Source organism: Centrocercus urophasianus, unplaced genomic scaffold, assembly GCF_019232065.1.
Source record: "Centrocercus urophasianus isolate 14NV4802_14NV808 unplaced genomic scaffold, USGS_Curo_1.0 seq_5, whole genome shotgun sequence".
In the NCBI taxonomy this organism is placed as follows: domain Eukaryota; kingdom Metazoa; phylum Chordata; class Aves; order Galliformes; family Phasianidae; genus Centrocercus; species Centrocercus urophasianus.
In genome coordinates, this window is record NW_024885088.1 from 7,645,970 (window position 1) to 7,670,897 (window position 24,928).

The following is a 24,928-nucleotide window of genomic DNA, read 5'->3' on the forward strand; positions in this document are numbered from 1 at the left end:
AATTTTAAAAGCACTGCATAAATAAATCAGTCTAAATGGGAGAGAATTTGTGCATCTCTTAGCATATAAAGATCTTACATAAATCACTATCTTGGTTGGAAAAAAATGCGTTCTACACATTCAGAGAACTTGGACCCACATTAGACTAGAAAATGTTTTTGTGGCTTTCCATCTGTCCTCAGAAATAGAGATGACTCAGATCAAGTAGCGGTTAGCAGGGCTGACACTCAGCTAGGATGATCTAGGTTTCCATACTCCAGTGACTTTGCAGTAAAGGCAGACATAGAATGAAAGAGAAATATCTGTATGTGCTCTCATCTCTTCTGTGGTATCCTGATATCATTTTGGGTTGAGTCTTTGTTGTTAACAACCAATGTTTACTTTGTTCTGTAAGTAGACCACCTTTTTAGATGGCCAACTTGAAAACTTCCATTATGCACTCTGACTCTGGACTTAGCATCAAAACTTTCTTCGTACTACTAATTATGGCTTTGGACTATGGTGAAAGCTGCTTAAGAGAAGATGACTCTCCCTTGCCACAGGCCATCAAGGTAGTGGGTACAGGTTCAGTCCTATTGACACTTCCTACTCTACAGCCATCTCCATCACCACTGGCACTAATACAATACACATGATGATGCTTCACCGCTGAGGGTGGGTGCTTGGTCACCTCCTGTCCAGCCTGCCCAGAGAGAAGAGCACATTGGGAAGCTCACAGTGTTGCTGCCTCTGTCAGTGTTATTTCTGGAAACAAAAAAGTTCTTATTATCTGGGGCTGCTAGTCTAGTACTTCGTCAGCACTAAACTTTCACAGGATGAAAAAAGAGATTAAAAAAATAATTCTTCCATTCCATTTAAGAGATTTTGGGTGCAAGAGTTTGTGTCCTGAATAACAAGTTACTTGACTAGGGACTATTTTTAACAATGCCATGTTCTTACATTCAAAAAAGCCCCTTAACTGCATGCACTGTAGCTGCACACCCTGTTTCACTCCGGATCTATTTTAACAGAGTTTTAAAGCTATTTCACCTGAGTGCCTGCTGGTTAGCATGCTGAGTTTTTTAAACCAATCCATTGAATTCACTTCCTATCTGCGTCTCTAGTGCCCATTCACCTATAGAAATATATAGACAAACAAGGCCACAGGTGCAGAAAATTGGGCCTTTCCTGCTGTTTATTACAATGTCGACCTCAGGGATTTATTAGGAGGAGGGGAGAAGTAAAGAAAAAGAAGATATACATACATGTTTTCAATAGGATTCTGCTAAAATACTACTTAACTTTTCTTTCCTTTTTTTTTTTTTTTTTTTTTTTTTTTTCCCTGAAGTTAAAAAACAAAACGAAAGACTCCTAACTGCCAAGAAACACAGACACTGAATTATTACGGGACAGAGTGGGAGCAGGGCTGTTTCTTTTGCATCTACGAAGGGATTTGGGATGAATTGCTTCTGCTCAGAAAGCCCACTCTTTCCTCAGCACTCCCCATCCACCTCACCCCCTTTTCCTCCCATTTTTGCCTTCTGGTTATTCAAGTGCACATGAAGTGTCTATGCCTCGTAGCCATGGGACCTGCTGGCTACTTTCACTCAAATCACCACAAGAAAAGCAGCCACCTGCGTGCCTTAAAGGCAAAGTCCCCTCTCAAAACAGGACTACCCAGTGCCAGGGACTGGCCTAGAACATAACCAAAAAGCTCATAATCTATATAAAACTTGCTCTTCCCTAAAACAAAGTGTTTGTCTTACAAGCTCACATAGGTTTAGAGTGGGAGTCTCAGGTCGATTTTAAGACACTTAGCCCTTGGAAACTGGTGTTCATTGGATCTAGCTGACCCAGATGAAAAGGCTATTAATCAAGTTAGAGGAGATGTGCTCTGTCATTTTCTGTACATGAAGCTGACCTCCAGTGCCTGGTCTGAAATTCAACTGTCTTGCCTTCCCAGGAACTTTAGAATTCGGATGCAGGAGCATTCTCCTGCAGAAGTGGCAACTCATGGCTTGAACAGGTACATTCTTTGCTGGGCAAAGAGCTGGCAGGAGGGCTGGACTCAGAAAGCAGTGGCAAATGGAGCTAAATCCATCTGGCGACAGGCCATGATTTGTGTTCCTCAGGAATTGGTACTGGGGCCTGTCCTGTTTGATATCTTTATTGGTGATGTGGATGAGGGGCTCTGAGTATGTCCAGAATAATGAGTATCCTTTCTTTCATTTTTTTTCCTGCATTCAGAGAATACATTACTTCTTGAAGCTTATTATTCTGTTTTGCCATAAATCACAAATAAATAGGAAAAATTCTGGTTGTCTAAAATGTATTTGAGTAAATAAGCTACGAAAGGAAAGTTAATAGAGCATATTTTCACTTATTACATGGGAGGTGAAGGAAAGAAATGCTTCTCAGCAACATTTAAGCTTTGTTGATAGGTGTGTATACACAGAATATAGGTAACGGAGAAATCTACTCTGCCATCAGGTATACACTGAATATGATATACAGTGTTGTGTATTATTTGTAATGCTAACATTTCAGAACTAGGAAAAGTACAAAACAGAAAATGGTTGAAACAGTCTGAAGTAGGAAGCGGGGAAATGAGTTATCAAGAAAGATTAGCCAGAATTAGGCAGCTTCGATAATAGGTGGATCTCATGAGATACATTGAAGACAACAGTGGCAGAAACAAAGGGAATGAACCATGCTGATCTCTTTGAGAAAGCCTCCAATTTGAAGAGTCTGTTATCTAGGATAGTAAGGGTGACTCAGAAATGGTAAGCGTTTCTGACACATTTATTTGGTGCTGTTGAAAGACTGAACAAATAACTGAAGTCAAGAGTGACAAGTCAGGGGTTTAAAAGGAGATAGATTGCTTTCTTTTTTTTAAAAGGTGTTTTTTTTTTTTCTTGTGATTACAACATCAGCTACATATTTGACATTAAAATGATAAGTGCTTTTATTTATTGGAGTTACAAGAGCAGGCCTCGGTGAACCATGATATTTTTACAGAACTGTTTTCATAAAAAAAATTGCAAGAACTTGCGTTAACTTTTCACAGATTGACAGCCAAACAGATGGTCTAAATAGACATGTTTGTTTACAGAGCAGTGAAAGAGGAGTTGATAAGGGAAGAGGATCAATGAGTGTTTTCTAATCAGATGTTTATCTACAGGTTTGAAGTTTCCATTTCCATTCTCATAAGAACTGGCTGGAAAAAGAGGCAGTAGGAGTAAAAAAAATAAAAATAAAAAAAAAAATACAAGGATCAAGATGAGAGAATAATGAATGTGAAACAACTTAGATACTCACAAAAACCAAACCAAAATATAGTAAAACCAAGGAAAGAAATTAAAAGAAGAAAGTTAAGAGAAAAAATTGTAACACTCGAGTAGTTTGCATAGCAGAGAAACAAGTTTGCTCATTCTCTCACCTGAATAGGCAAAGTCATGTTTTCGGTGAAAGATTCTTCCCAAGCTGTAAAACTCCTCCTTTTTCCTGGGCACTGTAACTCAAATAGAAGTATTTCCAATTTAGTTCTTTGGAGAGACATAAAGATACACAGTTTGCCTTTAAAGAAAAAAATTTTAAAAACTGGGTACCATGATAAAATCAGATTGAGTGACTTTATGTCAACAAATGGCAACTTAATTTTGATTTACTGGAAGCATTACATTTCTGTTGTTACAATACAACATTCTGGGCCTGAGAACCCCTATTAGAAGTTGGAAGTTTACAATAGGGGAAAAAGATTATTTTTTATCTTCTTTTACACTTTCTCCTATTAATCAAGGCAACAGACAAGGTAGTGCGTTATGTGGAGCATGTGTTTGGCCCACAGTGGCCAGTTTCATGATGCATAGTTTTCTGAAGTACTGAATACTAGGGTGGAAGTTCCAATGTGTTTATCTGTAATAACTGTTGTGTGTGCTGTTATTTTAATAATTCATTTGCAATTACAGTAATGATTCTAATTTGGAAAATTTAACAAATCAAAAAGAAATAGATTTGGTTTTACATGAAAAAGGACTGAATTTCAGGCTGGGAGTTAACAGTATGTCCTGCTTACAGTACAGAAAGTATTTGCTTAGTTGCAATGACCTGATGTTTGTTAAAATTTGACTAAACTGATAATCCATATGAAGAAAGCTTCGGTTTTTGATTATCATCAAGGCGGAGGAAGCAGAAAAACTTAAACACATCACTTAAAAAGTGAGCATTCCCAAACCAGGGGAGTAATTATTAATACTAGAGATTGCATATGGATATTTGTGACTGCAAAAATCATTAGTCTTAAACTTCAGGATCTGCATTCTAAGATGTAATTGAGAAAAATAAACAAAAATAAAAGGAAATACCTTGCAGATTTTTGCCTATAACTGTAGAGTACCTTGAAAGGGGTCTTCTAGACCTATACCTGCAATGCCTCCAAGAGTTCCAGGTGTCCTAGTCCTAGCCCTAACTATCACCAGAGGGAAGCATTTTCCAACAAATTAAGGACAACCTGAATAGAAAACACCCATAAACCTTATCTGTCTTTTTGATAGGCCTCAGCAGGACTGAGGGCACCCAATGCCAGCTCATTGACCTCCTAGCTTCACTATACCACAGAGCTTATGCTATGGCTGAGCTTCATCACCAGCTTGTGCCCTCAGTTAAAGCTGGAGTCCAGTATAGGTAGAGCTCTGTCCTTGATAAATGATATTCATGTCAGTCTTCACAGGCAGTATGGCAGGAGTCTCTGTACTTTGAATGGGAGATTACTTCCCTCATCCATCCATCATGAGTATTGTTTAAGAAGGGTGCCTCCGCATTATGGAATTATATAAGCGAGTGTATGCTTTTTGAAATCTTCTCTCATGCCAGCTGTCCTTGACTGATAGTGCATTCACCAAGCATGTTACCTAGAGATTTCAGTTGCAGTTATTGAAGTCAAAAGTTTCTGCTGAATGAATATACTGTATGCTGCAGGCAAGATAGTAAGCATTATGCACAAGGCCCTGTGACTAATTCAGCTGCAGAAATATAGTGCTTAAAGAGGAAAGAAGTAATAAAAATACAGGGTCATGGCTCTGAATATTTTGCAATTGTTACCCATAAATTGTAATATCAGTAGCAGCCAGCAAGAATGCTCTGTTTAAGTCTCAGAAGCTGAGGTCTCTGTAGTCATGATATAGTCATCTCTTCTCACCAAATACCAGCTTTATGCAAGGCTTGCAAAAGTTGCTGTATCCACCTTTTTGTCAGATTTTGCAATGTGCTTCACAATATTTTGAATTAGGACCTCCAGTCAAGGATTTGAGAGAATTTTTGGCATCAACTTATCATCAAAATAAATGAGCCCAATTGATATTCCTAAATAGGCACATAAAACATTTATCTGTTATCACAGACCTATCACCATTGTTGGAAAAGACCTCCAAGATCATCTAGTCCAATCACTCGCCTACCACAACCATGTCCCACTAAACCATATAATTTAGAACAACATTTAAATGATTCTTGAACACCTCCAGGGATGATGACTCAACCAGCTCTGTGGGCAGCCTGTTCCAGTGCTGCACCACTCTATCAAAGAATAAATTTTTCCTAATATCCAAACTGAACCTCCCCTGATGAAACTTGAGGCCATTCCCTCTAGTCCTATCTCTACTTTTGCAGGAGAAGACGCTGACCCCCTTACCTCACCACAACCTCCTTTCAGGAAGTTATGGAGAGCAATAAGGTATCTCCTGAGTCTCCTCTTCTCCAGACTAAACAATCCCAACTCACTCAGATGTTTCTCGTAAGATTTGTGTTTCAGTCCACTCCCAAGCTTTGTTGCCCTTCTCTGGACACTCCCCAGGGCATCAGTGCCCTCTATGTGGTAAGGGGCCCAAAACTGAACACAGTACTCGAGCTGCAGCCTCACCAGAGCAGGCAGGGAGAAGATCACCTCCCTACTCCTGCTGGCAACACTATCTCTGATACAAGCCAGGATGCCAGTGCCTTTCTTGGCCACCTGGGCACACTGCTGACCAAGCACTGACTGTCCAGGCATACAATGACCAACATCCCCAGGGCCATTTCTTCCACAGTCTTCCAACCATTCTGCCCCAAGCCTTTCATGTTGCCTAGGGTCATTGTGGCCAATGTTCAGGACCCAGAACTTGATATTGTTGAACTTCATCCCATCAGCCTCAGCCCAGCAATCCAGTCTGACCAGGTCCTTATGAAGGGCCTACCTACCTCCAAGCAGTTCAACACTTCCTCCCAACTCAAAATCATCTGCAAGCTTACAGAGGATGCACTCAAGCCCCTCATCCACATTATCAATAAAGATATTAAACAGGACAGGTCTCAATACCAATCCCTGAGGAACAGAACTCATGACTGATCACCAGCTGAATTTAGCTCCATTCACCACTGCTCTCTGGACCCAGCCCTCCTGCCAGTTCTTTACCCAGCAAAGAACGTACCTGTCCAAGCCACGGGCTGCCAGCTTCTGCAGGAGAATACTGAGGGAGATAGTATCAAAGGCTTTGCTGAAATCTATGGAGACTACATCAATATCCTTTCCCTCATCCACCAGGCGGATCACCCAGTCATAGATCAAGTTGGTTCAGCAGGACCTGCCTTTCATGAACTCACACTGGCTGGGCCTAATCCCTCATTGGTCCTGCACATGCCATGTGATCTCAAGACAATTTGTTCTGTGGATGCTCCTATTCTCACTCAGCTAGGAAATGAAAATTGTGCCATGTGATTCAACTAATGAAAACAAAACATAACCTATTTGGCATCAACTCACATGTCAAACAGTTTTGAAAGAGAATTGTAATTTAAATCAATACAAATACATCACTGTTTACGCAGAGATACTGCACAAACACAGAAAGATCAGAGAAATTCGTTGTTGTGCTATAAAAGATCTAAAGCCTTTCCCTCATCCACCAGGTGGATCAGCCATCCACAGATCAGGTTGGTTTAAGCAGGATCTGCCTTTCACAAACTCACACTGCAAGATGCAATCTTCAGAGGGTTTTGGGAAAAATCCCATGATAGACCTAATGTCACACAATTGCCTCTGTACTTTTTAACTTAGTAGACATTACTTATGCAAAAGTTACACCCACACCGTTATTCAGTGCAAAAAACGTCGGTGCTGATAATTGCCTAAGTGCTGAGGGAAGGGTTGCTTAATACTACTTTCATCTCTGTTCTTGGAGCTGTCCTGAGTAGAGCTCCTTAAGTATGATGCAGCCCAGACTCCTAACCTTACTGAGTTAAATAAATTGTCCACTTGTTCCACTAAATGCTTTGTATTTTTCCCTAAGAAGAATTAAAATTACAGCAATTTTGCCTGAGAGGCTAAGAATTTTGCAGTATTTTGAAGAACAATCAAATTGCTCTTAGTTTACCTACACAGTGTTTTAATTGTCTTTACAGGTTCATTGAAAGTCAACTCAGTACACTGAGAAATGTAGTAAGTTACACTGATACCTGCAGTCAGTTCTTTCATTAAGAATGACTATAAGGGAAAACTAAGGTACAGTGAATAAATTTATCAGTAAGAGAAATTTATGATAATAAATAGAACTAAATTATAAAAAGGAATGACAAGTCAAGAACAATTAAAAACAGCACAAAAGAAAAACAAAACATCCCTCACACCCTTTTGTACGCCTTCATACAGAAAAAGATTTTTAAGGTGACATATCATCACATATTCAATACAATAAATAAGAACAATAAATGTGCAGACTTTCTGCAAAGTAGCTGCAGACATCTCTAATTATCAAAACCTGATATGTGCCCAATTACATCCCTGGAAGTTTCTCAAGTAGTAGTTTAAGAAACAATCCCTGCATTTGCCTCACTTTTCAATTCAAGAATAGCTGCCTAGGTGTAAAGATGTTCTGGGCAGAGGAAAAAATAAGTAAATATAAGAAAATAATTTGTACAGAGAACAAAATAGTAATGTGCTTCTTAAGCATATAACTTGTAAAAGCATGAAAGAAATTTTCTCAGTTCATACTCAAATTTCTGTACATTTAATTTCTATTCTAGTGCAAAAGATAAAGATCTTAACCATACATCTACTCAAATATCTGTTTTAAGAAATAGAAAATATAAGCAACTCATATTTACCAATAGCATCTCTGAGACAAAGTTGATAATATCTTTTTAGAAACATTACAGGCTGCTTCCTCTACTAGTTCCTCTTACCATATTGCCCCTACAACCAGAAAGTAAATATACTTTGAAAAGTTTTCTGGAGCACAAGAGCATGAGCAAGTTTACTCCTTAGTTAAAAAGTACTGCAAAACTTCAGTCAGTACTGAGGTGCCTTGTGTTATTTAGTGTAGCTCTTGGCCTATTCTTTTCACTATAAGCATTTATTTGCTTGCATCCTTATTTGCACTAGTTCTGTTGAATTAGAAACAGTTTCCCTGAAACTAGTGCTATAAAGCAGCGTGCCTATATCTGGCAACAAATACACTAGAGACCCTACTATTTGAAAGTTTATTTTAATATTACAGTCTGCAGTAGATCACAGAATCAGATGCAGCATAAAATTACTGTTAAGTATTTAATGAAAAGCACATCTAGAAAACATCAAATTGTTAATTCGGGGGAAAAAAAAAATGCTTTGTTAAATCAAATCCCCCTGTAACAGGTACAAGAATCCTGTTAGAATCAGTTTAAGGATATTCATAACACTGAGCAAGACCCTAAATATTTTCATACCTGTGTGCATTTGCATTTCCAACGTATTCTTGGTTCTCTGCAGACTACTCCCCAGATATTTTTTTTTTTTTTTTTCCTGAGAACTGAATTGGTAAGTAATCATGAATTTAAGAGCAGAGTTTTTCCCTTATATTTCTGGAAATTGTAATTTTAGTGCTTATAATCAATGAACATACAAACGTTATAATAAAGAAATACACAAGAAAGCTAGGCTAAGCAGGTTATCACACTAAACAAGAATGGATTGAAAGCTTACCCTTGTCCCAGGCTCACTAAGAAGGCTCCAAGAAGAGCAAACTCCAAAAGAAATCCTTCCCTAGTGGTAGTCAGCTCTTAAATGGGCCTAGGAGAGGTGGAGCAAGGCTCACCCCTTCTGGTAGCACAGGTGAATTGCCTTCACCTGTGCTCCCAGGGCTGGCTCATTGCTCACCTCAGGTGGTCAATCAGAGGTTCAGGCTGTGATTCAGCAGTTCCCATACAAGCGTCCATCTATATGTGGGCTCATATGTATGTGAGCCAGAACTGAGCCTGTGAATTAGCTAGAGAAAGTGTAATTTGGTCTGCCAGAGAAAGTACAATACACCAGCACAGCTTGGACAGAAAACTGTCACAGAGTGAATACAAAGATTTTTATGCTGAATGTCTTAAGAAACTATGATTAAGTATTATTTTGTTCTGTAAGCTTACTGAGTTTTGCGTGTTTTTAAAAACTGAATCTTCATTTAAATCACTTATTTGTTAAAAGAAAATTCCCTATTACGTGGTTGTAATGTGAGTATACAAAGAGAAGGTTTCTACCCCAACCCAGTTTCTCTTTATAACTTTTCTTGGTTAACATCTCCCAGTCTCCGATTTCCTCTATGTCACTCTCTGAAAAACTCCTCTGCCTCTTTCTCACACTTCACATAAGCAATGGCTAATCTACCATACTGTGATGATTTTCATAGCTGATTACCTACGTAACTTCATCCTTTGCTTATCACATCTGAGAGTGCTGAGTCTGTAGAGAGTGCTTACCAGGGATGAAATCAGGAGGTAATTTCTGAGGAAGTTACCCCAGTATGCACTTTAAGCAGGAAAGACAAATTCTGACCCCACAATCCTTCCTGTGTCAAATGCCCCCAAAAGCATGTGAGAACAGGACATGTAAATAGATTGCAGGGCTGCGCTCACCTTCAGGGTTTGAGTTAATAGAATTTATAGACCATCCTGGAGTGCTTAGCAGGCATGATGTCAAGCAGCTCTATTTTGAGGCACTTATTGAAACATCTCAAACATTCTTATCATAGAATCATAGAATGGCCTGTGTTGAGAAGGACCTCAAAAATCATCTAGTTTCAACCCCCCTGCTATGTGCAGGATCACCAACCACTTGACCAGGCTGTCCAGAGCCACATCCGGCCTGGCCTTGAATGCCTCCAGGGATGGGGCATCCACAATCTCCTTGGGCAACCTGTTCCAGTGTGTCACCACCCTTTGTGTAAAAAACTTCCTCATAATATCTAACCTAAAAACTCCCCTGTCCTAGTTTAAAACCACTCCCCCTTTTCCTATCACTATCAACCCATAATAAAAAGTCCTTCCCTCTCCTGTTTAAATACTCCCTTCAAGTACTGGAAGGCCACAATGAGGTCTCCCTGTATGTTTGTGTCCATGTTTACAGGCTGGTGGAAGTATATCTGTTCATATCAGCATGCTACTGAAGAAAACTTCCTTAGCACTTCTCACATCTCTCATCACTCTCTCTGCTCCTGGGCATCGCTTGCTTGTTATTAACAGACTAGGTCTGTGGCTAAGAGTGCCAGCTGTGTTCCTCTCCTGCTGGGTGCCCTATTTCTAATCTCTAAATCAAGAGTTTATTGTTCAATATTTGCAAATTCCTGGATATAAATATGTATACTATAAATTTGTATAAATATGAATACTATAAATACTATAAATATTCCCTTGAATATTTATAATACAATGCCACAGTAAAGTTACAGCTGAATCTGTGACATTACAACATATCGAGATAGGATAGAAGAGTGCCACAGTATTCTCTCATTCCCAGATGAGAGAATTACATAGAATAGAATCCTTACAAATGATATTGCAATTCTTGGCTTGTCAACAAAAAAGTAAAAATGAAAAGATGATTAAGTTTTACTAACCAGGACTGAGCTTCAGGTAAAATGCCTTCCTTCTCTGCTATCTGGAAGGAGAATGTTATTCAGAGGTAAGATAGAGAATTGATAATCTGCTGATTGTATGTGATCCATGGGAACCACTACTTTAACAAAGAAAAAGCCCACAGATGAATAACATTCCCCCGACTAATGATTCCATATACTGTAATTATTTGTTGGTTTTCTTTTTCTTTTTCTTTTTCTTTTTCTTTTTCTTTTTCTTTTTCTTTTTCTTTTTCTTTTTCTTTTTCTTTTTCTTTTTCTTTTTCTTTTTCTTTTCACAATTCCCTTCTTTGCTCCTTGTGCTGTGCTGTAAATGCCACCAGTAATGAGATAATATCAATGTGTTTGAGAGCAGACTGACCCTGTTGTTTTTAAGCAGTTTCAACTTCTCGACAGTCAGGAGCCTGTCTAATGTTTTGTGGCTGCCTCTGGTCATTGACATGGTACAAACTCCCTTATCTTCCTGTGGGAGGAAGGTCACTGCCAAACCCATTGCTACTTGACTGGAGAATGAGGCAGTTTGTAGCTATCCAAACACACAGCTTGAGCCAAGCAAAGGGTATATAAATAATTGCCTAAAATAGTTCCCATCTGAATGTGTTTCAATTTTTCTCTTGTGTCAACAGATGACATGCACTGTCATGGTAATATATATGATTCAAGGCTCACTTAAGTATTTTACAACAACAACAAAAAACATTGTTTAGGATTTCTACAACGTGGACACTTTCTCAAATATCTTCCTTTATTTTTTTACAGAGACTTTTCAGTGAATCTTTGTGTCAGTGAAAAGCTTACCTCACAAAACTATTATTCTATTTTTGTTTCCAGTATTACATGTCCTACAAAAGAGCTTGCAGGATGATGCCATGCATTTTGCCACCAACTTCTTGCAAATTCTCCATGTGCTCCCTCATTGGGCCTAAGAATAGCAGGAAAGTGTGAGAGTAACAGGAGTTAAAGCATTCTTAGTCCTCTGCCCTCTCACATAAGAATTACTTGTATAGACCATTTATCTGGGAGATCAGATACTCACTTGAAAGGAGTAGTGACTGTGCAGCTGAGCATCTGGGAAGTCATAAAAATGGCTCCAGAAAAATTTGTGACTTATGGGTATAGGGAGCAGTAAGCCTAAAACATATGTGAACTTGAGCTGCTCTGAGTTGCACAAGCTGTCAAGGTTCAGTTCGCTTTGAGTACCTCCAGCTCTCTCTACACACAACCAGGTTCATCCATTTGTGACTTCCCAACCTCACAACTCACCATACATAATTCTAGTGTCGAATTTCTTTCCAGGATCTCCCACTTACAGGAGTTTCTAGAGCACAGGGAAAGTCTCAGATTCATCTTCATCATCCCCTCACCCAGAGGCATCTAATGCTCCTCAGCTTCACAAGATGAGGTCAGTGCCCTAGAAAAAAGGTGTAGGAGAGCACAGGCCCATGACCTTGCTTCCCTGCCATACCCGTTATCCTGTGAGCCAGACACCTAGGCCAGTAGAAAGCAGGGCTGACAGGAATCCAGTACTTCACTAACTCTCATGAAAGTACTTAGAGCTAAAGATTGCACGTATGCAATCAGATCACAGTCTTGGCTATCTCTGGTGGTGTTTCCTGGCACACCCATTCCTGAGGACAAGGCACATTATTGCATGGCAGGGCACCTACAAGGTGGAACTTTGGGTGGAAGCCCAGGGCTGAGTGTTTTCTGCTGGGAAAGAACAGCAAAACTGCTTTGTTTGAAGGAAGCTGTCATTATTCTCTCTTTGAGGCACCAGTAGTTCTTCTGCTCACTGCACTCATGGTCTTCCTGGAGGAACACTACAGGCAACCTCAATCCATCATGGCACAGAGACACTTGCTGCTCTCCACAGTGAGAGAGCTCCACGCTCCTTATGACATTTTTTATCAAGCTGAGCACAGCTTGTTTCTTTGGCTAAGGAGTGCTTTGCACTTCTCTTTGATGTTCTTGAATCTCAAAATCTTGGGCCAGAGTTAGCATAGGTAACTGCTTGTCTGTAACAGTGTTAAAATCTAAGCCACGAAAAAATGCCGAGTCAGGAGGCTTCCATGCTGAAATTTATTGAGCTCCTCCTTGCCTCTTGTTCTACAGCAGATAATCAGTCATTAAACTGTCATTAACGAAGAAAAAAAACCAGTATGTTTTACCCATATTTTTCAGGTTTTCAGCTGACAAGTACTTCTCAGCATGAAAGGAAGATACATGATAGGCATAGTATCCCCAAGACAAGTGTATTGCTTTTTTTGGATCCCTAGTAGAAGAATGCACAAGTAAGTACAAATACATTTAGATTGCAGTGGCCGGAAGTCTTGCTATCTAATAGCTCTTTCAGTCACTCAGAACATCTCCAATGGATCCTGCTATCTGACCTGGTCTAACCACTGCACAGAGTTTTGGAACACGTCCTGTGCCTACCTTCTCTTGAGATGCAAATACATTTTCATGTTGGCTGTGGAAATACAGTGGGCTGTTAACAAAACATAATTATTATTGTTCAAATATTCTCCATTCAGAATCCTGTGTAGAAAGCCTGCTGAAGGTACACTGATTTCTAAGAAGTCAAAAATTAATTTTCAAGGTCTTTTTTTTTTTTGCATCATCTTTATACAAAACGTAACTGGTTTCTCTATACAAAAGTTAGCAGAGAATGCCACAAGGAGTGATAAAGTAAGATAACCTGTTCAGTATGGCTGGCAAAGAGTAATCTTTGCTAATTTTCAAAGGCACAGTAGTATCAACTGTTGACTTCAGACTATAGGAAAACAACAGCAATGCCACACCTGGAGTACCACGTTCAGTTTTGGGCCCTTCATTACATGAAAGGCATTGAGGCCCTGGAGTATGTCCAGAGAAGGGCAATGAGGCTGATGAGTGCTCTGGAGCACAAGTCTTTAGAGGAGCATCTGAGGGAACTGGGATTATTTAGTCTGGAGAATAGGCTCAGGGGTGTTTTTATCACTCCCTACAACTACCAGAAAGGAAGTTGTAGGGAGTTGGTTTCTTTTCCAACATAACAGTGACTGGGTGAGAGGTAATGGCCTTGAGTTTTGTCTGGGGAGGTTCAGTTTGGATATTAGGAAAAATTTATTCTCTGAAAGAGTGGTGAGGCACTGGAACAGGCTGCCCAGGGAACTGGTTAAGTCACTGTCTCTGGAGGTGCTTAGGAATCATTTAGATGTTGTTGTAAAAGGACACAGTTTAGCCGAGAAATGTTGGTGGTAGGTGGATGGTTGGACTAGATGATCTTGAAGGTTTTTTCCAACATTGGTCATTCCATGATTATAGATTCTATTACTCTATAATTAAAGACTCATTGCCATTAAAAAGAAACTGCCCTCCCCCCACCACTTCAGAAAAAACAGTGTTTAACTTGCATTGCTTTACATCAGCAAACATTCCTAAGTCAAATGTAAGGAGATATATTTGGAAACGTATTATTCTCAGGAAACTGAGTAGGCTTTGGTGAAACCAAAACAGTCCTAGGCCTTAGTCTGTCACCTCTGAGACAACTGAACTCAAGGGGAGATCCAGTCTCCCTGATGAGCAAAAAGTTAGACCAAGGAAGTGCAATGTCTCTGACTCATGCAATGGACGTAAATCCTTCCTTATAGGCTGCACATACAGGAGAACATAAAAAACCATGTGAATCTAAACACACTGTTTAAAAAGGAACAGCATTATTGAAAAAAAATGTTGTAAAAGCAGTGGTAAACCTCAGCGGTCTGGGTTTCAGACTACAGAAAATCCCTTTGAAAAGTAGTAAACACTCTAAAAATAGGACTTGGTTTATTTTAAATCATCTTAAAATAATTCTCTTTGCTTTTTGTATCCTGTTTTGCAGCTCCACATTAGAAATTGCCAGCAATCTTCTACAGTAGTAAAAAGGCCATCTTAATATTTCACAGACTGCTGTAGAGTTTAGAGCCAATACAGAAGAACATACTAAGCGAGGAACATGTATTCAGGACAAAATTCGAGCTTGTAAGGAATGTATACTTCTCAGTGTGAGATACTGATGCACAAAATACATCTGGTAATTGAGCAATGCTAACCTTAGTGTACTGAGCAATCGAAAGACAAGACAGAAAGGATATAATCTAACTGGAGAGCAACTTTATTTAATTCATCTCAGCAATAATTCATCCAGAATAGTATTGTGACCATATCTGGAATGATTTCAATCTGAATAAAGAGTATCATTCCCCATGCACCCCTTCCCATCAGGACTCAGCTGCAACTATGAAGCCTCTGCCCTCTGCTAACAAGAAAAAGAAAGTGCATCTCTTACTGCAGCAGGCAGGAACAGGGCTAACTTCACGGCCTTTACATGTGAGCTCAACATCTACACTATTTTTGCAGTCAGTGGGGAGAAGCAAGTACCCCCAGAGAATTCGTCTGACTCTTTAGGATTAATTAGGTAATGAGCTTTTTTCCTACGCCGATAAATAGAGATGGAAGGAATGGCACAGTTTAGTTAGATAAATTCTAACATAGGATGGCCAACTTTCTGCCTTGCTTCAATAACTGACATCATTTGCAAAATCACTGTAGTCTGGATTTATTATGTGTCCAGAGCACCTAACACTACTTCTGTCTTGAGACAGCTAAATATTCACAATAGCTCTCAAATCTGATTTCTTGTCAGGTATAATAGAAAAGCTGGGTGGAAGAGACATTGTTCCTATATCTACCCTCTGGTACCAGAGGCTTAAATGAGTGCTATGCAGTCTTTAAAATATTCCTTTCTCTGCATCCTGTTACCCCGATTTCAATCCACCATGGTAATAGCTCAGAAGACTGAAAAGTTTTTGTTTTTTTTTTCTTTCTTCTTCTTCTTCTTCTTTTTTTTTTTTTTTCCTAACCCATCTGTGTATCTGCAGGAGTTTTTGAGACTCAGAGAATTACAATCCAAGTACAGGTTAATGTATACTTTCAAAAAATTCTACTGCTTTGGAACATACGTTAGTAAGTGCATTTAGTAAAAAATCCCACATGTTTCAAATATTTTCCATTAGTTTTTCTCATTTTCCTCTCACTCTGAAGTTGTTTTCTTGCTTTCTTTCTGCCCTTCTCTCCATTTATTTATTTATTTATCTCCCTATCTATCTCTCTATTTATTTGTTTATTTATTTTAAGTCTGCAATTTTGACAAAAGTTTCCTTTTCATTCTGACTCAATAAGCATTCCCACCCAAGATGGAACTCTATGATCTTCTATTTTAGTTGCTGTGTATCTGCAAAGTATACTCGTTCTTCATTGCTGCATCTCCAGTACAGCCACAGTTAAGCTTAGTTATTCCCATGCCTGCTGCCTTTTGTGCTCTTTAATTTTCAGTTCAGTAAGGTTCTCTTCAGCTTTCACAGACACATTTCCACAGTTATAGAAGTAGTAGCCGGGGAATGCAAAGCCTTTGAACATTTGACACCACAGCTTTTTGTTTTGTTTTGTTTTGTTTTTAATATTCTCCTTCTGCTTGAATATAAAAGAAAAATATATTTTTTTAGAAGCCTTCAACGTAGAAAGTAGGCAAGTGCTTGCTTAAGTATAGCTCCTCAGTCAAATGTAACTCAGATTACAAAACAAGGATGGGATTGCACTAACATACTTACTGTGCATTGTACAACATTTGAGTAAGCAGTAGAGTTACCATAGAAGCCAAGATTAGGTGCCTTTATAGGATGCCAGGTGATGTGGTCCGTAACTTAGACTTTTTCTGAATGATGAAAATGCTTTGTAAATAACACTGCACACTGTAATCATAAAATACAAAATGACCATTTTTATTAAAATTCACCCCAAAACAGAAAACCTGAAGAAATCTTATTAGAAACAGTTCCCCTTAGCCAAGGCTGCTCAGTTCTAATGAAATTCTTGCCCTGCCAAATCTTCACCAAATTTTCATGTACATTTTACATACACAGGCTTGTTTCCCATGACACTAAACGTAGCACAGAAATGTAAGAATTGAAGAGGAATACATCATGGAAACAGTTGCAATGGACTTTAGATTTCTGATAGAAAAATTTAGAATGAATACTAGATATGCTCTTTAGGAGGGTGTCTGATATTTTACTAAATAGTACTTTATTAATTAACCAGATGTCACAATGTATCTGCTAGAAATGTGCTTTGTAATGCATTTTTATTAGCATGGAAAGAAAAAGTGATACAGAGAGCTGACCTCTGTCTCAGACCTTTTTCCACTACAAAACCAGAGTGTCAGTCCTTCTCACTTTGCCTCTATGGAGCCCACTGCTCATGCATCCCTCCATACTTTCTGAGATACTAGGATGTCACAGAGCTTCATGTTTTTGCTCCTAGATCAGAATCTAGGAGTCTCCCAGAGTACTCCCATGAGTACTCTGGAACTTGAAATTACCTACAAAAAATCCGAGCTGCTCCCCCAACTTGAAAGAAAATGGCCCTGGCTTTACCTCATTTTGTTTGGCATTGTTGCTGCATGAGAGATATCCACCAGGGACCTAACCAGTATTTATCACATCAGGGCTTGAGGGGTGGGGAACCCAAAAACATTTTAAGCAATGAAATGATGCCTAGACGTTCAGCTTGGCCTAAGCAGTGCTGCTGCCAACCATATGCACTAGAAGAATTTAGAACATTTGAATAAATTTTCATTATCCAAGATAAGTATGCTTGACAATGAAATATTTTGTCTGCCTTACTGGGCTAACTGCTTACCTCTGCAGAACTCATGGTCTGTATGAGTTAAATTCACTGTTTAGCCTAGACCGTTGTAATTTTTCAGATGAGAGTGTTGAATGATTTGCCCACAGATGAGAAATGAGGAATAAAAGCAGTGGAAGGAATCACCAACTCCTGCTGCCAGCTTTTTGAATGACTAATGGTGAATCACTTTTGTCATGTAATCTCCTTTATAAGGAAATAAGGAAGGGCCCATGCTGAGACATTTTAATATGTATCTTTTCGTAGAGCAAGGTATTAGCCCTGAACTTATTTTAACATTCTTATTTCAACATTCCTCCTCAACTAGCTGTTACTAAAACACAAACATGTACTCATGGGAAATGCTATAATTAACCATAAATCTCTGCTTTAAACTGAAAAGGCACTGAGACTATTTTTGTGTAACTGGAAGACTGGAACAACTATTAGAGAACTTCCCTTTGAATCACTTTCTCAGTGTGCTTTTTTTGGTTGAAACCACAGGTTTGTACCTGTATGGTTTCTCCAGAAATGAATATTATTTACCAACATCAGCATTAAAACGCAAGGATCTGGCAGTGTTCCACCTTGGAAGTAAAGAGCAGATATTGTATGTTTCCTTCAAGAAAATGAAAACTATGTCTGAAAATACTGTCCCTTGTATAAGACCACATGGAGCAAATAGAAATTTCTTCAAGTTCTTTAGTCTTTTGTTCATGAAATTGTTTTGGACTCATAGGAATTTAAAGTATATGTTTTCTCAAACACAAGGATCGACTTTGCAAGGCATGTTGCACCTCTGTTCCAACTGAGGTATCTAGTGAAGCTATTTTAAAGCCCTCCTTCACCACAGTATATAAACAATTTAATATTTTGAAGCAAAGCTAACAGAACCCTTTTTGCTTCGTGTTTGAACACAGGCTGACTGCAGAAGAAACACTGAGTGTAGCAGAGCTCAGGATTTTCTATGATTAAAGGTGGAAAGTTCTGAAATGTGGACTGAAACTGGTCCAACTTTTAAGTCTTTAAAAAACCTCAAGATTTACATAGCTTACAATGCTTTTTGCTGGCATCATGGGCAAGGAATGCCCATATGAGAATGCTTAGTAGAAGACTGCTGGGACTGGGGACTGTCTATGTGAGCACCCAGGGATGCTAAGAGAAATTTCGCACTGTGTGTACATCAGGCAAGAAAGCTGATGGCAAGAAAAGTGCAAGTCTGGCTAAAATATTTTCTCTAAATTGTATCAAAATACTCCTCTGACCTTGTTTAAAACACAGGAATTTTACTGATTAAGAAAAACAAAACAAAACAAAACAGAAAGAAAGCAGATTCAAGCTTGCCTGCTAACAGCCCATGCAGTTCTGGAGCACCAGGCTCATGTCAGCAACTTCCAGGGGCTGTGACAGCCTCTATTTGTATATGTCAGGACTCCTCAATTTCTGTTTTATTTGTTGTTGTTTTGTCTGTTTGTTTAATAATTTTTTTTTCCATTTCTGTTTTGAATTCTGTTGATGAAGACATTTTTGACAAGCATGAGGAATCACTGTTCAATTTTAACACTGTTAACAAGCATAATTTTTTTTTGTCATCAAGCATGAGGAATCACTGTTCAATTTTAGCACAGCTAACAAGCGTAATTTTTTTTTTTGTCATTTAATTAGCATAAAGAGAATTTACTTTAACTTCATCAGAAAGTGCTGGAGAGGAGTTTCAGAGGGGAAACGATGCTAATCTAAGTGAAATTCTCTCTGATCAAAGTGCTGTAGAATATTAGAGATTGAACAGTGTGGACAAAAAAGCCTATATCCAGGAGAGTTTGAGGTGTGTGAGCGTAGTTAAGTTTCTATGCCTATCATCTGTCCCTCTTGAGGAAGAAAAATGTGTAGAGACAAACTGAACACTGGATCTATTTTATACATAGAGACTTTTGATACTCACCATGAACTCAGGACAGCTGTGCATTTTCTGAGCAGTGTATTATATTTAGTTTATATTACAGTGCATTATATTTTCCTTTTTCCCATAAGTTGCACATGATAAAATAATCTCATTCAATCAGAGGTTAAATATGTACTGCTACCTGGTTAATGAATTTATTAAAATGGCTTAAAGTGAGTTATCTTTTTGGTTAAGGATTGCCATCTCAAGCAAGACGACAAAGCCAGTAGCAGCTTTTTTTAAAGAGAATCTCTTTTTTCATATTATTATTTCAGACAGTCTTCTGAATTACAAGAAACACAAAAGGTTGTTTTGATTATGCTGGTCTGGTTTTACTTTTCAGTGTTCTTCTAGCTGCTGGGTTACATACGGGTTTGACTGGAGTTCCCCCACATTTTTTTTTTTTGTTCATTGTTTTTTTGTTTTTTTGTTCATTGTTGTGTTTTCCAGGGATGCTTACAGTTATAGTTATTGAAGTTTGGGTACTTTGACAGTTTATCGTGAACTTTAGAGAGCTCTTAGAGTCTTTATAGAGTACTTGTCTCATGGGGTAATTTTTTTCAAAGGAAAACAGGGTCTAGCATCTGGGTCTGATAAAGAGAAGATGTCTCACAATGTGGTTACTGCATTATTAGCTGATTGCTGTGGGCAATTTTTCTAAATCAATCACGCAGGGGCTAGGCTGATACTCTGAAGCATGAAGAGGCATGAAATATGTGTCTCATTGAGAAAATGCTAAATAATGTGCACTCTCTACCCCACAAAGTACAAAATCCTGCAAAACTCTCACATTTGGCAGTCTATTTGGCACTGACTTCCACAGATATGAATATGCTTATCTGAAAAAAAATGAATATCCCTAACCTGCCTTTAACTTTCTTTCTTATTTCGTTGCATTGCGTGGTTCCTTAGATCTAGAAAAGTATACAATTAACTACCTAAATGATGTCTAACTTATTTTATCTATTTTAAAGAATATTTAATTATAGACTTTGACTTATTACAAAAAATGTATACTTTATGTCTGTATGTACACACATAGAACATACATTTGGCAAACTTGTGTCTTACCAGAAGAAACTGCTGACAGTTATCTCAACTTGAGATGATTAAAAACTCAGAGGGAGAAAAAGAAAGCACTGTTCTGATGTAGTTTAGAAATGTTCTGTTCATTACTACATTTGCCACACTGTCCTTGAGGTTAGATCTTGGGATAATAAATATTTGGTGTTGGTTTACTATCATGAAAAACGCTACATTTCTCTGGGTGAATCAGGGCATTTGTTACTTCTATTAGCAACCTGTATTGAAAAAATAGATAGAGCAGGGCAGAGCAGGACAAGGCAGGGAGGGCAGAGAGGTCTGCGAAGGGCAGGGAAGGACAGGGAGGGAAGGGGAAGGAAAAAGGGGATTTAGAAGTGAAATTAGAATATCACAAAATATTCCTTTACGCTAGCAATAAATGAAAGAAACAAAACTAAAATACTCCAGCTATACTGAGCACTTATAGAGTTTTATGTTCTCTCCTGCATGCCTAGAAGATAGAAATCAACAGCTGGGAGGCATGCTTCCTTCCCACAAGGCTCTCCATCTTACAGAAGAACAGAAAGGAAGGGGACTAAAGTGGTGGTGTGGCAAAGCCCATATACAGCCTGTAAAATGTTGCTGGAAAGTATTTCTGATTTTTGCGCTGTTTATGGTCCCTGTCTCCTCCAACCTTGGAGAGTAAAAACATTCAGCAGCAAAACCATCCTAAAAGTTATATTATTTAAGGTATTGAAATATTTCTACTTTGGAGACACTTCCTTATCCTATACACTTACTGACACTATTGGACCCAAAGGCCATCCTTTGCCATCTGTATGTGTGCAGTTGAAAATAAACTCATGTTCCTTCTTCTACGGCCTTTTAAATCAGACATTTACTTTGACTGACCAGTGTAACCTCCTCTTTTGCCTTTTGATGTCATCGTCATTTCTCATTGGGCATCAAGTCTGATGTTCAGGGTCTGTCTATCTGTGGACATAGCCTAAACCAACCAGGAACCTCAGGACAAATGGCTCTGGGAAGGAAATGAAAGAAACCATCACTCAAAGGATCAAATAATGTTTTCTAGAAGACAAAAAATAAAATAGCTCATGCTATTTTAGGGTAAAGACTATGAGTGGAAGGGAAGTCCATCTACTAGCATAAACACTATAACCAAGAAATCCAAGTCAGATGAGTTATCCGCATCTCCCAATCTCTTTAAATGATAGAATCACGTGCAAGTCAATTTCTGCAGGAGAGTATATCTGTGTTGTCATAAAATTTTTAGTAAGTGGAGAGAATTTCCTGCTTTGCTCATAGAAATCCTGTCGTTTGTCATCTAAAGAGCAAATGGGACAGTAGTTTTCCTTCCCTCTATTCTTATGTGGGATTTGGTTGATGTATGAACAAAATTTTCCAGGCTCACTACAACAGAAGTCTCTGACCAAACTCCAGCTGTCTCCCTTTCTTTAAAATGCTTCCACTCCCGTATCTGCTTGGAATTTGTTGAGGTTTTTCTCTACCTTTTCCCACAGTACCTGAGAGAGCCTGGTCATGGTTTGTCATCTGGCGGAGATTGTTATTGGGTTCTTTTTGGTTAAAGAGGTATCAGTCACCTTTAGAACTCCTGAGCCTGTCATTTTTAAACAGGATTATTTTTCAAAATCACTGAAAATTTTGACTGGACCTCTTTTTTTTCCTTCTTTTTTCTTTTTTTTTTCCCGTTTCTTTTTCTCCCTTTTAATCATTTATTTATTTATTTTCCTGCCTGGATTATTGCAATATGGTATCTTCCCACACATGCTCAAAAGAAATCATTATTCACATCTTACACAAGAATATTGCGGCACTAAAAACCAAATTGGCACTTTTGCTGTGCTGTCAAACAAATGCATACAAACAAACTGAACAATAGCAACAAATCAAACAAGCAAGAAAGCATTGTCTTTTGTCCAAATGCAAACAATTGTCTATTGTACTCATTGTTCATGAGCTGTGTTTTTACAAAAGATATGTACAGTGTCTGTTCAGCATTTGCCACAAATACTGAATACGATTAAAAGGATCCTAGAAAATCCTTTATCCATTCTGATCTCTATCTCCTTATCAACTGTTGAAAATCCAATTGAATCTCAACATTTTTAAACAGACAGTAAGAAAAATAATAATGATAAATCTAAAAAACTACAAATATGTAAATAAAAATGAAGAAATGAATTAACATTATCACAGCTAGAAGATACAGATTAGTATTGAAATTAGAGGCAACCTGCTCAGACACTATTTCACTGTATGCAGCTATAAAAGAGAAAAGAAGAGGGAATCATATGCTAACTGAGATGTTAAATAAAACACATTAAACAAACACTGTAACTAGCATCACACATAAACATGCAACTGGCAAGAGGACCCACTTAAGCAAGAAAATGTAGAAAAAATATCGAAAGACCTGCTGCATACTTTTTCCAGTTTATTTTCTTCTTTTTACCATTCTGTACTAACAGTATTCTAGAGGCTGAAGATACTCAAAATGATGTCACCATTCTTACAAGCTTAAATAAACTACATGTTAAAGGTAGACAGGAAGACTACCTGTTAAAAGTACTCAGGAAAAAAATCATTTACTCTGGCAATAATATTTATAAATGGTAAAGAAGTATTGTGACGTTGTATTAGTAGCATTGCAGTTTTCCTGTGAGGTTTTCTTCCAACCAACAAGTGCACTTCAGGGGGGAATTTTTTTTGTGTGTGGCCAGCTAGAAGTCCACAGGCAACACTCAGAAGACGGAAAGGCCCTAAGCAAAATCTTCTATTTGACCCTGCCAGTAAATGAATCCAAATGCAATAAATAAATAAATCATTCAGCTCACAAAAAAAAAAAAAAAAAAAAAAAAAAAAAAAAAAGCTTTTAATGGTTCCTATGAAACTCTGCTGTTCGTAGCTGAGAGGTCTAAATACATACTGCCTGCTTCAGCCAGTCTATGGAGTAACTCAGCCACAGTACCATGAGGGCTGCAGGACAAATAATTGCAGAACATAGGTTCCTATTAAATGTGGAGGCACACTTGCCTTGCATTTGTTTTGTTGTTTTTGTTTTTTTTTTAACCAACATACCATGGCAGTAATGACAGCAGAAAACCAGCAATTAGGTATTCCATGCACAACTGCTATTTTAAGAGAAGCAAACTTCATTAATGGTTTGGGGAATGAGGAGGGCTTAGAAATAAAGAGCATGTGTAAACACTTAAAACTAGTATTATTTAAATGATAATAGACCACACTTGAATACTTCTAAATAATGTAGAAGCCAAAAATCTATTTTGTTGTAATCTATTAATCTGTTTTATAAGATGGCCCACATTGGCTTCTAGGTGTTTGTCCTCCACTACTGGACAGTTAAAAACTTAGTAAAAGGTAGAAAACAATAAATTTGATTTATTCTAAAACTAGACACTACTTTTTCTGTTCCTGATGGCAGTTTTCATCATGGGAATAAATAAGAAATAGGTTAAAAGAGAAAACTGTGGCACAAGCAGTTTGGATTTAAGCACAAAAATGGTCATTTATAAGATCTAGAGATGTCACGTAGAATGTATATTTCCATATACCATCTCACAGAAACTACAAATACAAGTTTGCTTAGTTAATGCTTGAATTGACATATGTATAATTTCTTAGCTCATTTCCTGCACTGTGCTATTCCATATTACACTATTATCCTACAAAATCTGCATTACTGTGTATAACTGCTGTTTCACAGAGCTAGCTTAGTAATTATGGTGAATTTTTCTGCATTCCTCCTCAGTTTTCATAGTAGGTATCTCATGCACTAATGCTGTACAGATTGAAAATCTGAATTTTTAGATCAGTAGTAACTTTTGAAGTTACTTTCAATGAAATTATAGTTAGAATTAAGAGAGTAAAACAGGTGAATGAGAAAACAAAAGAAAACATCTTGAATGGCATTTGAATGAAGTGTAAAAGCCAGATTTGCTATGTGTACAATCCCTAATAACATACACCTAAAAGACTTTAAAGTATTTAAAGAAAATTGGATGAGAAGGAAAGTATTCATGAAATGGGCTCTTAATTCTTTCTATTTTGCAACATATTTTCTTTAGTCTTTCTATTTTGCTTTACCATATTGAATAATAGTGTAAAGACGTAAAGATGGACTTCAAATATCACATTTTTAAGTTTTTATTATGCTTCATTTTTGATGTGGATATTACTGACCCCTAGTTATTACTGCATAAGATTTTAAAATAATAGAAATCTCTGCTGTGATGTGGTTAGGAGCAGGTCCCAGCAATGCACAAATCATGGGGTGTGTTGCGATTTTCATCTTGACAAGTACATCAAGCCT

The 24,928-nt window shown here is 38.0% G+C and overlaps 1 long non-coding RNA gene across 1 annotated transcript in view; it reads right to left on the bottom strand.

The window, feature by feature from the left end:
- LOC122169191 overlaps positions 1–24,928 on the bottom strand; it is a 66,765-nt gene that overhangs the window by 37,695 nt on the left and 4,142 nt on the right. The window contains exon 2 of the long non-coding RNA XR_006171512.1: positions 3,419–3,490. This is a non-coding gene — a long non-coding RNA (uncharacterized LOC122169191). The remainder of the gene's footprint in view (positions 1–3,418; positions 3,491–24,928) is intronic.